General features: G+C 31.7%; 1 protein-coding gene across 1 annotated transcript in view; it reads right to left on the reverse strand.

Annotated features, from left to right (window-relative positions):
* LOC132932103 (CCR4-NOT transcription complex subunit 6-like) overlaps window positions 1–13,154 on the reverse strand; it is a 56,252-nt gene that overhangs the window by 14,275 nt on the left and 28,823 nt on the right. The gene's annotated exons all lie outside the window — the stretch shown is intronic.

The raw sequence follows: 13,154 nt of genomic DNA on the forward strand, positions 1-13,154 counted from the left end.
AAAAAAGTAGTCGTAAAAAACTGTTTCGACAACAACAACAATAATAATAATAATATATTAGGTCTAAATGAATTCGTTCGCAATCTATTAATACACAAGCCAGCACATTGTACTCGGCGGAACAAAAACGTCATTCATACACACGCTACAAGCGGGTTATTGAAATATTTATTGTCGATATTAACTTGTCTAAATCGAAATTAAAGACGCACACTACTTTAATACACACGTCATCACAACTTGATGGTAGTAGTATGTACGTATAAGCAAAAACGCCTTATGTCACACGTGTATATTATATTATTTTATATAGAGAGAGACACACACACGCGTTGTCTTGTCATCTGTATAGGCAATTATAATATATTCATTTCCAGACAAAATCGTCTTTGAAGCCTGCTCTCGTATATTATTACACACACACACACACACACACACACACACACACACACACACACACACATATATATATATATAATATATTAATTTAGTCTCGTCGAATCAGATTGGAAATCGCGTTTAGTAATAATAATATATATATGTATTCATTGAGACCATTGAGTATTACGTATGCCGAGCGCGTGCAATCTCGTTAATTTTTCTTTATACATTAGATCGCATGCGTACATATATATATATAATAGAAGCACGCGCTTGACTATCGTTGTCGATCGACCAATAAATTAATTTGTAAACGCGAGCGAGCCGGTCTTTCGCCTCCCCGTCCCACCCCTTCAAAACATCAACACGCGACTACTATAGGTTCTTTCGTTGGATAGTAATTTACAATTTATACATAAATGATACATACATATATAAATGTGCTTGTAGAGAAGTAGAGTTAAATTGCATATTATACAGTAAACATAATATTTACGCATTATAAATAATTATAATTTATAATATTTATATAATAACTACATAAAAAAATAAATGCTCTGTTAGGCCAATTGTCGCTATTACTTCGGTCTTCTTTGATCGGCTACAGATGAGCAAGAAATAAAATAGTTTAACGTTATCGTCGCACTAGGGCGATGATATATACATAATATGTACCTAAGCATGAGTGCATAACACGTATCATTGATTTGAGTATAATATAATTATTACTTATTATATTAATATTATATATTTTAAATTATTTATAATCAATGCACATTGCACATGTACGACAAGTCGAAAAGCCGCGTGCAATAATTCGATTTCAGGCTAGAAAGATTGTCGTACGACGAATAGATATTCAGACTAGTGAAAAGAGAAAAAAAATCGAGAACAATTATTAAAATGATAATTATTACTGTTCGCACTGATAAATTAATTAATTATTGTTTTTTACGCGTTATATACACATAACAAGTTAAGAGAGAGCGTGCGCGCGCGTCCGCCAACTCCATTGTGTCCTCTCGTCACCACGTATGGTTATGAGTTTATGATGACGAAAAAAAAATATTTCTAAAAAAATACAAACAATCGCGCCATACAAGCCATATTTGTATGTAAACACAGAATGCCTTGCAAAGATAATATTATACTCGGCATATACAGTGTAATAATAACAATAATAATTATTATTATTATATACCTACTATAGTCTATAATACGGCGTCAAAATGTGCGCTGACAAGCGGTCGACGGTCCTCCGAGCCAGATTTCGACATATTATAAATATATTACAATATAATATACGGAGACGTGACGCGCAAAAACAATAACGCGCGTAATATCACGCACACGATCTACGTATACGTTTATTGGCTACCAGTATTTATAACCGTATATACAAGGTGATTTTGTTAAAGGTAAACGCTCGTTTTATCAAAAAGGTTTAACGTTGTTAGGAATTTTATTTTACACGATTGAGGTCATTATAAAACGACATTTTTGAAGAAAAATTATAATTTTAAATTATAATAAATAAAATCAATTTATTTTTTTACTATTTTTACCGTTACCATTTTTTAAGTTTATACTATTTTGAATGAAACAACATGCATTTCTAGTATCATATACTCTGAAGCAGAATCATTTTCCACGAATTTTGATACAAAAAATGCGTTACTCCGCTCGTCTATCTTTAATTAACTATTTGTTCAAAATCCAATCTATACATTAATATATTGAAAATTCTCTGAAAAATATAGAATCGGGAATATTAAGTTATAAAATGTATGCTGTCAGCTGTCATTCAAAAATGTTTTTTAATGACTTCATACTTCCAAATTTTCTGAGAAAATTAGTGTTTACCTTTAAAAGGATCACGCTGTATACCTAGTACCCACACTGTATCAAGTTATTGCCATATTATTATTATTATTACTTTTCTCGTCTTTTTATTATTTGTTTTGTTTTGTATATTTTTGTTGTTTTGTTCTCCCGTGTCAGATCCGACGAAAACTGTCCGTTACACGAGCGCGTGTTTTAATCCATCCAACCACACGATGAGTCGCCCGAATAACCGTTTTTCAACGCACGCCCGGAGCGGCAAAGGGGACATCATCTCGTTGACGAAGACCCATGCAAAATCGCACGCGCGTTTTCACGGCGACTTAAGCCCGGACCAACCCGTAAAGTTGTTGAACCCGATGACCAATAAACCCATTTCTGTTTTTTTTTTTTTTTTTTGTTCGCTGTTTTACTACGTCAATCAATTATTTGGTTATTTCGTGACGACGGACAAATTGCGACGCGGGGCGCCCGTTCAATAGCGTGCAGCCACGTAGATCCGATGACAACGATGATGACTTGTATATGTCACCGTATATTTGTATTTGACGATAATTATTACAATTTATATTGTTTTACTCGTATGCGGATCGTTTACGATAATGTTGATGAAATTTAGGTCAATCGTTAAAACTCTTTTTTTAATTATTATTATTATTGTCAAAACGATAAAATATTAAACCTACTGTATCAGTAAAGTAAACGTAATTACACCACGTGAAAATTTATAAACAAGCACATATTATTATAATATATTATTACATACAACGACTGATCTGACCTATGTTTATGTACCTATTTATTTATAAATTATAACTAGGTATATACGTTATTATCGTTTTTGATGTAATAAGTAAACAGGAAGTGAAATAAAACATTGCGTCAAGTGGCGGCTATAATTGAAATCCAAGCTTTCAAAGCCATTTGTAAATTCAGATATTCTAAGACTCGAGTAAACATTAGGTGAGTGATGTCGATAAATATTTTATTTGCTTACGGCATTCAGCATTGTCAGTGTTTTAAGATATGTAAGGGCGAATAGCCGAAATTTTAACACTGTACAGATAACGGGACAAGGTTAAAATACTAGATTTTGGCGAGTCTACGCATGTGTGCGTCAAAACCTGTGCACCCGATTATCCGAAACAATCATTAAAATATAATGTAGAGGTAGGTATGTATATATACATATATAGTTGTATAACATCATTAAGTCTTTAAATATGAAAATTATACGTATAAAATACAACGAAAACTTCAAATATATTGGTATAGGTTTGGTCGCATTATATACCTATATAATATTAATATATTATAATATATTAAGCAGCTGGGCAAACTACAATAATATGTATATATGAATTGTTTTACCGTTAATATCTTAAAACTCGAATAATTATGGTTTTTTAATATTTTAAATTTTTAATAGTAGTGAACAAAAATATATAATCCGTAAATCCCATCATTCCCGTTACATATTATATTACAATTCAAAATAATTGTTATGTTTAACAAAATTAAAATTGTTAAATATACCTCATATTTAATATCTAAATATCTTTATTTTAATAGTTATTATAAATATATTCAAAGTACCTACAGAACATGTATGCCCTTATAAATCTGCGTATTATTTATTTTATTACATCCTGTGAAAAAATTTAACATAGTATATTATAATAAAATAGATAAATATATTATAAATGAAGAAATAGAGAGTAAAATATACTGCAATCAAGTTGTATACGATATTACCAGTATAATGCGTGGGATATCGATATGAGAAATTGGTTCGCTTGATATAGAAAGTGAGACGAATAAAATTATAATTTTGCTCTCCCGATCTCTAGTCAATTGAAAACATACTGCAGCCACGTTTTTAAAATAGTTACTTTTCTTAGCCCCTACCCTTGTAAACAGTTTAGAAACTGATTTACAGATTTTGGCATAACTTGCAGTGAAAGCATAAATAAAAATAAGAAATATTTAGATAAATCATGTTTTTTTTTATAATTTCCCAACATTTCATTCTACGATTTCTATTTAATTTGTAATGCATTTCAAAAATATTACGCACAAAGGCTTTATGCGATAAATCGATGAGCTGATAAGAAGCAAAAAATAAAATACTCACTTAAATAAGGATTTATGGCAGTCAACGGGATTTACTGCATGATTCATATATAATTGTTATAATATAATGTATCAGAACTTCAATAGTCCAAAGTCTCGACCAAAGTGGCTGAAAGCTACTGTTGGTATAAAAAACCTATTATAACATATACTGAGACACACCAACCCTATAACCTCTATTAGCCCCGGAATAGCCGTGTTGGTTAAGGTCACACACTCACACCTACACTGTATATTATCATAGATTAAACATAGTAATTGATATGATATAGAAAGAAAACAATAATAATATACAAACAATTTATTATTATATATTTGTAAAATCAAAAACTATTACATAGAAATTTAATAACTTGCACGTGTAATAAACATTAGACACAGCTCACAGCTGCGTTTTTCTTTTGTGTAATTTACAATAGTTTCGTAAACACGAAAACGCTGAAGATAATTTTCAATTTCTAGTTCGTTTCATTTACGATGCGATTGGTCCATACAATGATATAGTATTATAGTATAATAAATAGATTGAAATGATTGTATCGACGAAATATAGCCACGAAGAAAACGAACGATATAGTATAGAAATCACGTGTTTTCATATTACTTATACCGCAGCTATATATATATATATATATATATAATGTATGCTACCTGCCATGACGTGTATATTATTATATTGCAGCTGCCAATGCCCGATGTGTTTATAATGAACGTTTATATAAAATGTCACCGTTTTTAATTCGTGGGTGAAGGGAGTGGGTGGGGGTACACAGTGGTTGATACAACTGCGACGAGAGACGTTTCCAGCTATTGTCAAATCGGAACGGAGAAGTGAGTGAAAGTAGGCGAATTATAATGAGAAAGTCAAACTGAACCATTAAAGCAGTTTGCTCCACATTTAATGTTGTTCAGTGCGCGTGTGTATAAACAGACGCGCACCTGCTATCACGGGCAGCATCATAACCAGAGAATTTCTTTTTGTTTTGTTTCACACGACAAAGTCAACACGACCTGCGAACACATCACATACATACACACTGCTAAATCACAAGATTCCGTCCAAAAACAACAAAATTAATATGATAACAGAAGATGCTCTCTCCGCGTGTTTTTCACAAGACCGAGACGGGGGCTTAACCCGAAATCGGTACATGCAACTAGATTACAATAATATTTTCTAAACGCTGCCTCGTCAGCAGCAGTTGTGGTTTTTATTTATAGACTTTCGTCGTATCCGCGAACGAAGATAATAAACCGTACCGTTGAATGCATAAATATACTTCTATACATTTCTTATTATGTAGTACTATTAGTGCAGTACGACTAACCTATACGAATTATTTTTTAAATCGTAATTGGAAACGATTATTATAATCGTTAAAATAGTGTTTGACTGCGAACAACAATAGTGGGTATACCTACTATTAACCCGGATGTGCGTGTAGTGCGCAATTACAACACCGAATAGTCACGGGCGGGCTGCGAGGTGCAGTGGTTTATATCCATACACCTATATAATATAATATGCACTGTAGGCGCATAAATACGTATTGACGGGTGTTGGCGGAATTATCTTGACCGCAAGTCAGCGTCATGGTTTTAGCAAATAACCGAAACGGCGTTTTCGCTTCGAACACCGATACATTTAGCCATTTAGGTATTAAATTTTACATAAAGTTAAATATAATAGTATAGGAGAATTAGCGTGTTTTCATGTAGATTTACCGCATACATGATTGATCATTCAACACTAATAAATAATTGATAAATCACACTTGCTAATAGTTCATTAATGCGGGGATAATAATATACGCTTAAACGTATACCAACCTAGCATTTTATTTTTTTTTACAAAATTGTTTGGCACAAACAGTGAATATGGTTGTATAGTATAGTGTGTTTACACAATAGTATTAACCCTTTGAGTGCCAAATTAATTTTGACCAGTGACACCTGCCAGACCAAGTTATTTTTGCATTTTTATTTTAATTTTTTAATTTTTTATTATTTTTATTCATTGAATAATATAATGACTAAAAAAAAAAAAAAAAATTTTGGACTTAAATTTTCAATGTAATTGTACTTTTAGAATTAAGCGTTCAGTGGTTTCTAACATTTTAACGAATGATAATTAGCGGTTTTAAAAAAAAAAAAATTGATAAACAACACATTTTGGTTATCACTGAAAAGATAATATAATTAATTCACTTATAACTTCATTGCTATTTATCCGATATTTTTTTACTAAACGTCTTTGGAATCGTCTTTGAATTTGCAATCTATTGGTATACAATTAAGTATTGATAACAGCAGTAAATGATTTTAACAAGCGAAGACGCATATATGCGTCCATGGCACTTGACGGTTGTTGTATGGTGGACGCATATATGCGTCTATGGCACTCAAAGGGTTAAATATACATACCTAATATATATATGGTACATTGTCATAAATCGTATTGTTCTACTAAAGTTAAATTAAAATAACGAATCATTAAAAAAATATAAAACATTACTCAGCATCATAAATAGGTAACAAAATATACCTACACCTAGTTTTTTTTTTAATTTGTTATTTACTTCGTAGATTATTTTATTCAGATTTTTTCATGTATATTTAATCAGGTTAAAATCTCATTACATATAGCGAGGATTTACTTTGATTTATGTACTTCCCAATGATTATATATGTACTGATATTATTAGTTCACTTCTATAATATGGGAAATTCTGTGCTTTCAGCTTTCGAGGCATAATTTGAGAAATCATTAAAAATTAGTCGTTGCCATAATAACGAATGATCAGCATTCAGCAGTATTAGCAAAGAATTTAAATGCGAAAAAATTGTAATTGGGAGTAATTATTGTAAGCCATGCGTATAAGTTATAAAAAATATACAAACAACGGTTTTAAAATAACGGAAATTCCAATTAAATTGATTATGTGTTTTATCGATAACATTAAAACGTAAAATAATTAATGCGCACCTCCTATTAATAACACCGGCACACTATTTAATACAACATTAATATAACAGAAAATAAAATATGGGCTACAATTTGAAATTAAAAACAACATTTTCATATAAAATATCCCTTTTGTTTAAAAACTATGTAATAAAAAATGGTTATATATTATAGTTTGAAGTACCTAATAGTTTAGTACCATAAACAATAAATAAAAATAACAAAAATAAAGACATTCTGTGAATTTATTGTGATAAAATAGAAAAATAATATTCATAGTAATTTTATGATTAGTATACTTCTATAGTTCTGTATAGTATATGAATATAGCGAAACTAATTAATGAAGTATAATTCATTAAATATCCAACAGTATAATAATCTATTGAATAATGAAAATTATCGTTTTCAACTTGACGTATATATTGTTCTCCGATGATTGATAGTATACACAATACATAATATACACTTAGAGACGGATAGCATCACAGCATAATATAACAATTGTTTTAGTTTTTTACATAAGTCATATTAATAAGAAAATTCTAGATTCTATTTTATACTTGTTACATAAAAAATCTCTAAAGCAATCTATTTATTTATCTTATTTTAAATGTTAAAATACTTGTACAATATTTTTAACACGTATTGATTCAGCTAAACGTAGATATTTAAGGACATAGTAAAAAAAAATTATACTGTGTTAAAATCTAAAGTATACAAAAACAACCAAATTATATTTTAAAATCACAACTAATGCATACCTATAAATATATATATATATAATTTAAAATTACGGACATTATGTCAGTACGCGCGTGTCTCTAAAAGCGCCTCATTACTGTATTAATACCTACTCAACAAGAGGAATGTATAAATATTAATTTTCTGTAAAAATACGTGTGTACTAGACACATAAACTACTAATTCGAGACAAAGTCCTTAAACGGATTTCGTATACCTAAGACCTAAGTCAACTCGGCTCAAAAATAAAAATAAAATACCAAATACAACTACTGCAACAATTAAAATTATATTAAATATACAACGACGAAAATGACGTATACGATTATTACGATTATATGTATAGCAGGTATTATACTTAATAAAATATATAAGTACGTGTAATAATTAATAATCGAAACAAAGTTATACATATAGTGTAACTGCGGTATAAGGCATTAAGGCCATTGTTCAAAAAAGTCAGTCGGGCAAAAGTCTACTTGTGGTCGAGAAAAATCAAAAACAAAATCACAAGTTTCTTAATCGTCATCATATCATAAGTACACACGCGGGTATATAATGTAGTAGTTTCTCCGTCGGTTCCCGTCAAAAATGTTCGGGCACGACATTATATTATTATACTACATTAGTATATATACATCGTATAATAATAATAATAATAATAATATACACTATAATATGCAATATGCGTCCGACGGGGCCCCCCTTACATAAGCCGCGTATTACTTTGTTCCGACCGTACGTCGTCCATCACGACTAATTAATATTCCCGTAGCGCAGTAGTGAAACGCAGAATATACATATATAATATTATGCCAGCGATACTCGAAAGTCCTGCGGAGCCGAACCGTCTCGTTGCCGCTGCCGTAGTTCCGACGCACAATTGTTATCGTCATTGTATATTATTATTGTTATTACTATATGTTTCACAACGTCGTATCATCCACCACCGATGCGGTTTTTGTTTAACTTATTTCCCGTCTTTTGAACCACGTTTATAGCAACATAATCGTATGATAATAACAATAATATAATAATAATGCACACATATAATAATAATAATAATAATATAATATACATAGATACAACAGTGGTACACTCCGACACACGCGGCCAATCCCTCGTGTTTGGGTTCGGTGAACTTGAGTGTGCTCCGATTGTTATTGTTTTTCGGAGGCGTCTTCGGAAAAAGTGGGCGCAAGCGTGGGTCTCTTCCACACACACACACACACACACACACACACACAATACACACGTATATATATATACACATTATACGCAGCAACAGCACAATAGTAACGCAAGACGCATTGTCGTAGTTCTTAGATTTTCAAAAGATTTTTATAATAATATATAATATTTCCGATGCGGAAGCCCAGCGGTACTAGATATAAGACGAGAGACAAAGGTCACGACCGGGGTCAAAAGCTCCGATTGCGACGACGGTTACTCTCTGCGAGAGTCGTTATTATCGGCTTCTTATATATTATATACTTGGGTACCTATAAAATATACACGATACGAAATCCGCTAGAGGCGAGATCAGAGTGATGATGATGGTGTCACGTTGCACCATACCCCCCCTCAAACAGTGACAACAGACGAAACATTACGCTCTGCTCAACTTTGATATACAGTGGCGACTATATATATATATATATATATATAGAATAGATCTATATCGCACGTTTTAATAATATCATACTTCATACATTATTAAATGTACGACTATATAGGTGCTTTCACTGACGGTACACGAGGGTGTTTGGAGGTTATGAGGTGGTAGAGGAGAGTCGACGTCGGGTTGTATCGGGGTCAGGAGGGGAAAAAGTGGTAATAATAATGAAGAAAAAAACGTACCCGTTTCGCCAGAAAAAAAACAAAACACTTTCTCCGGCCAGTGAAAACCGAACGTGAACACACATCACCACAGTATAATAATATATACATATATATATGGTATGTTTTTACTGATAAAGCAGGCTATAAAGTTAGTAAACACACTATAGAGAACGTATACGCGTTAATATAATAACAAATACAAACAACCAATACACACACGAGATCTTATACTATGTATATATATAATACACATATTTAGGTCAACACGAAAACTATATGGGAAAAAAGTGCATCAATTTCGTCACACTGCAATCTCCGGCACCTCTCGCTCACACGACGAGTCTCGCCCGCCATCTTATATAGTTATATACACGTATACCTATGTATGTTATAAATTAAAATATAGTAATTTACGACGCACGCACGCTGCCAGGTCCGCCATAGGTACCCACGGTTAACCATGTACATAAGTATATGTATATAATACTCATTATACACAAGTGGATTGCCCCGGCAGAGAACTCGCGACCCGGCCAGCGGCTGTTGTGGCGAGAGCGCGAGTGTCAGAGTGTGTACACATTATTCGTCGTGACACGACGGTCCTTCGTACGACGACGATTGACCTTCGTCCCTCATCGGACGACGACCGCATCGCGTCGTTCTTTCGCCACATATTATATCGTACACGATATATGTGTAATGTGACGCAAAAACGTCTAGTCGCCAACGAGTAACGAGTAACGACACGCTTAGTATAGCCTAGGTTAGGTACCTACTATAACCTATAGCCTAACCTAAGTTTATATAATAAAACTGCGGGATCAAGTAAGTGCGACTTGGTATTTTCGCACGCTCAGTCCAGTGATTCCTAACTACCCTATACGCCTTATAGTATTTTATGTGCACAGACGTGTATAGCGAAAAATAACGATATATTAAGCGAAGCTGCGTTGTTGCAACCCGAAGTTGCTAGAATAATGGTTCGTATAAAATACAGTGAACTATTATGATGATTCACTTGAAATTTCTATAATATAATTATAACTATAATATATCAATAGATATAGTATTATCATATATAGAATTTGTAATGAAAACGTATGGCGCTCTTAACTGCAGTACCTTGTACGCGTTCAAGAAAAAAAATAATGACGTTCGACGTGGAAAGCGGTGAAAAAAAAATGAAAGTGTCTGCAGACACGGACCCCACACAATACAATTCTCGACGGCGCATTTTTACTACACGCTAAATTATATATACATTTCGTCCGTGCGAAGTCGATTAGAATTAATAGTTGGCCGCCCGCCCACACAATATACGATCTCTAGTTTTGTTGTTGCCATTATTATAATAATTTTCTTCAATTAACTTCGTTTTTTTCTACTAATTTTTTTTCGCTTTGTTTTTGTATCGTTTTGACGAGAACGAGAACATTTCATCGAACACATCACGCACTGCAATAGTTGCCGCCGTCTCCCATTATATTATTATTAATATTATTATACTTGTTAACACACAACCCGAGATCGCTGCGAGTTTCCGCAAACAATAACTCCCGCCTACAGACGCCCACCAATCACCTATATTTTATACATTATTATTATTGTTATTTATTATTACAAATATAGGTATACACTACGCTATACGATAAACAACGGTCGATAGCTTTGTTTCTTATCTAAAATTGATTTTGTACCGGATTGACGAAGGCACAACCTCGATCGATATATTGTTATATGGTACATTATAATATTATTCGACTGAAAATTGCAATTCCCATATATATTGTATACGTATACGGCATACCTACCGTCGATTTTGTTATTATATTATAACTTGATACATATATACAACTCAGTTTATAAATTAATAAATGTAAACTACAAAAATGTACAAATTGAGATTATTTTGAGAATTTGACACGTTTTTATCGTTTTATACACATGTACGCAATTAAAAAATTATATTTACCTACACATGCAGTACACATACGAATGGTCAAGAATCAAGATATTCGAGTTCATGGTTACATTATTAACGACAGTTTATCAATTTCAGTCAATCTTTTTTTTAACGCCAACATAAAACGTACAGATTTTAAACAATAATAATATTTTAGTCAAAAACCAAAACAAGAATTCACACCTAGTCTACGCAAATTCCATATAAAGAAAAGTACACTGCACCTATTTTTTCATGCGAATGCAAAATTTGACATGAACACAAAGATTGACTGAATCGTCTATTAACAATATTATGGTTACAACGTATAATTATAATTTATAAAATTATAACCAATATAGTATATACGTATGCACACAAAATGAATATACCTAGTTTGTTCAAAGCTTAAAACTATATAATTATACACTATAATACCTATATATTATTTAAACATTATTTTTTTGACGTTGATATTATACACTATAAAAAATATACCAGGAAAAATTTAATTATATTATATATAAAAAATGTAAATAATAAACTACTCAGAAACTACATAACATGAGGAAATATTTTATTTTAAATTTAATTACTTATTTTATAAAACAAATAAAATAGATTTAAACATTACTATTGAGTATAACCTTATACAAGTTATTAAGAATCCTCTTACAGTCTTACTCTATATAATTAATTTTATAAATATTAGTAAAGGAATCTTGGATTTTTAATAAGTCTACAGCTATACAAATAGTTTTATAGGCCTAAATCGTAAGTTATTCAACTAAATGGCTTAAAATGTTATTTTCTCTTTAGATTTGTTTAAATAATTTTAATAATGTTTATAAATTGCCAACTTCCTCGGCGGTAGTAGTGATGCGATCTCAATAATTCAAATCTTCCGGCCTATAACGCGCAAATAGTATAATAGTACATTAGTGCACAAAGAGAGTAAGAGACATGACCGTTTTGTAATTTCGGGCAAACCATTGTAGCCTATAATAATAAATAATAATAGTATACCGCAGCTGCTGCTACATACGGGCTGCAACTGCCAGGCTAAATCGACCAACAACGATAACGATAACGACTTCAATATACAGGGTGTCCACTACCCAGTATTAAGTACGATAAAACTTCAACCAAGTAGATGTGAAATTTACAAATAATCTAAAATGAGTGTAACAAATAGTCAATATGTAGAATACCTCATAGTGATTTGTCGATATACATATTTTCGATACGTATGTAGAACTATCATATTACCTATAACCTATGTATTTAGTAGTAGAATAATAAAACA

This window comes from Rhopalosiphum padi, chromosome 1 (genome assembly GCF_020882245.1).
Source record: "Rhopalosiphum padi isolate XX-2018 chromosome 1, ASM2088224v1, whole genome shotgun sequence".
Lineage (NCBI taxonomy): Eukaryota > Metazoa > Arthropoda > Insecta > Hemiptera > Aphididae > Rhopalosiphum > Rhopalosiphum padi.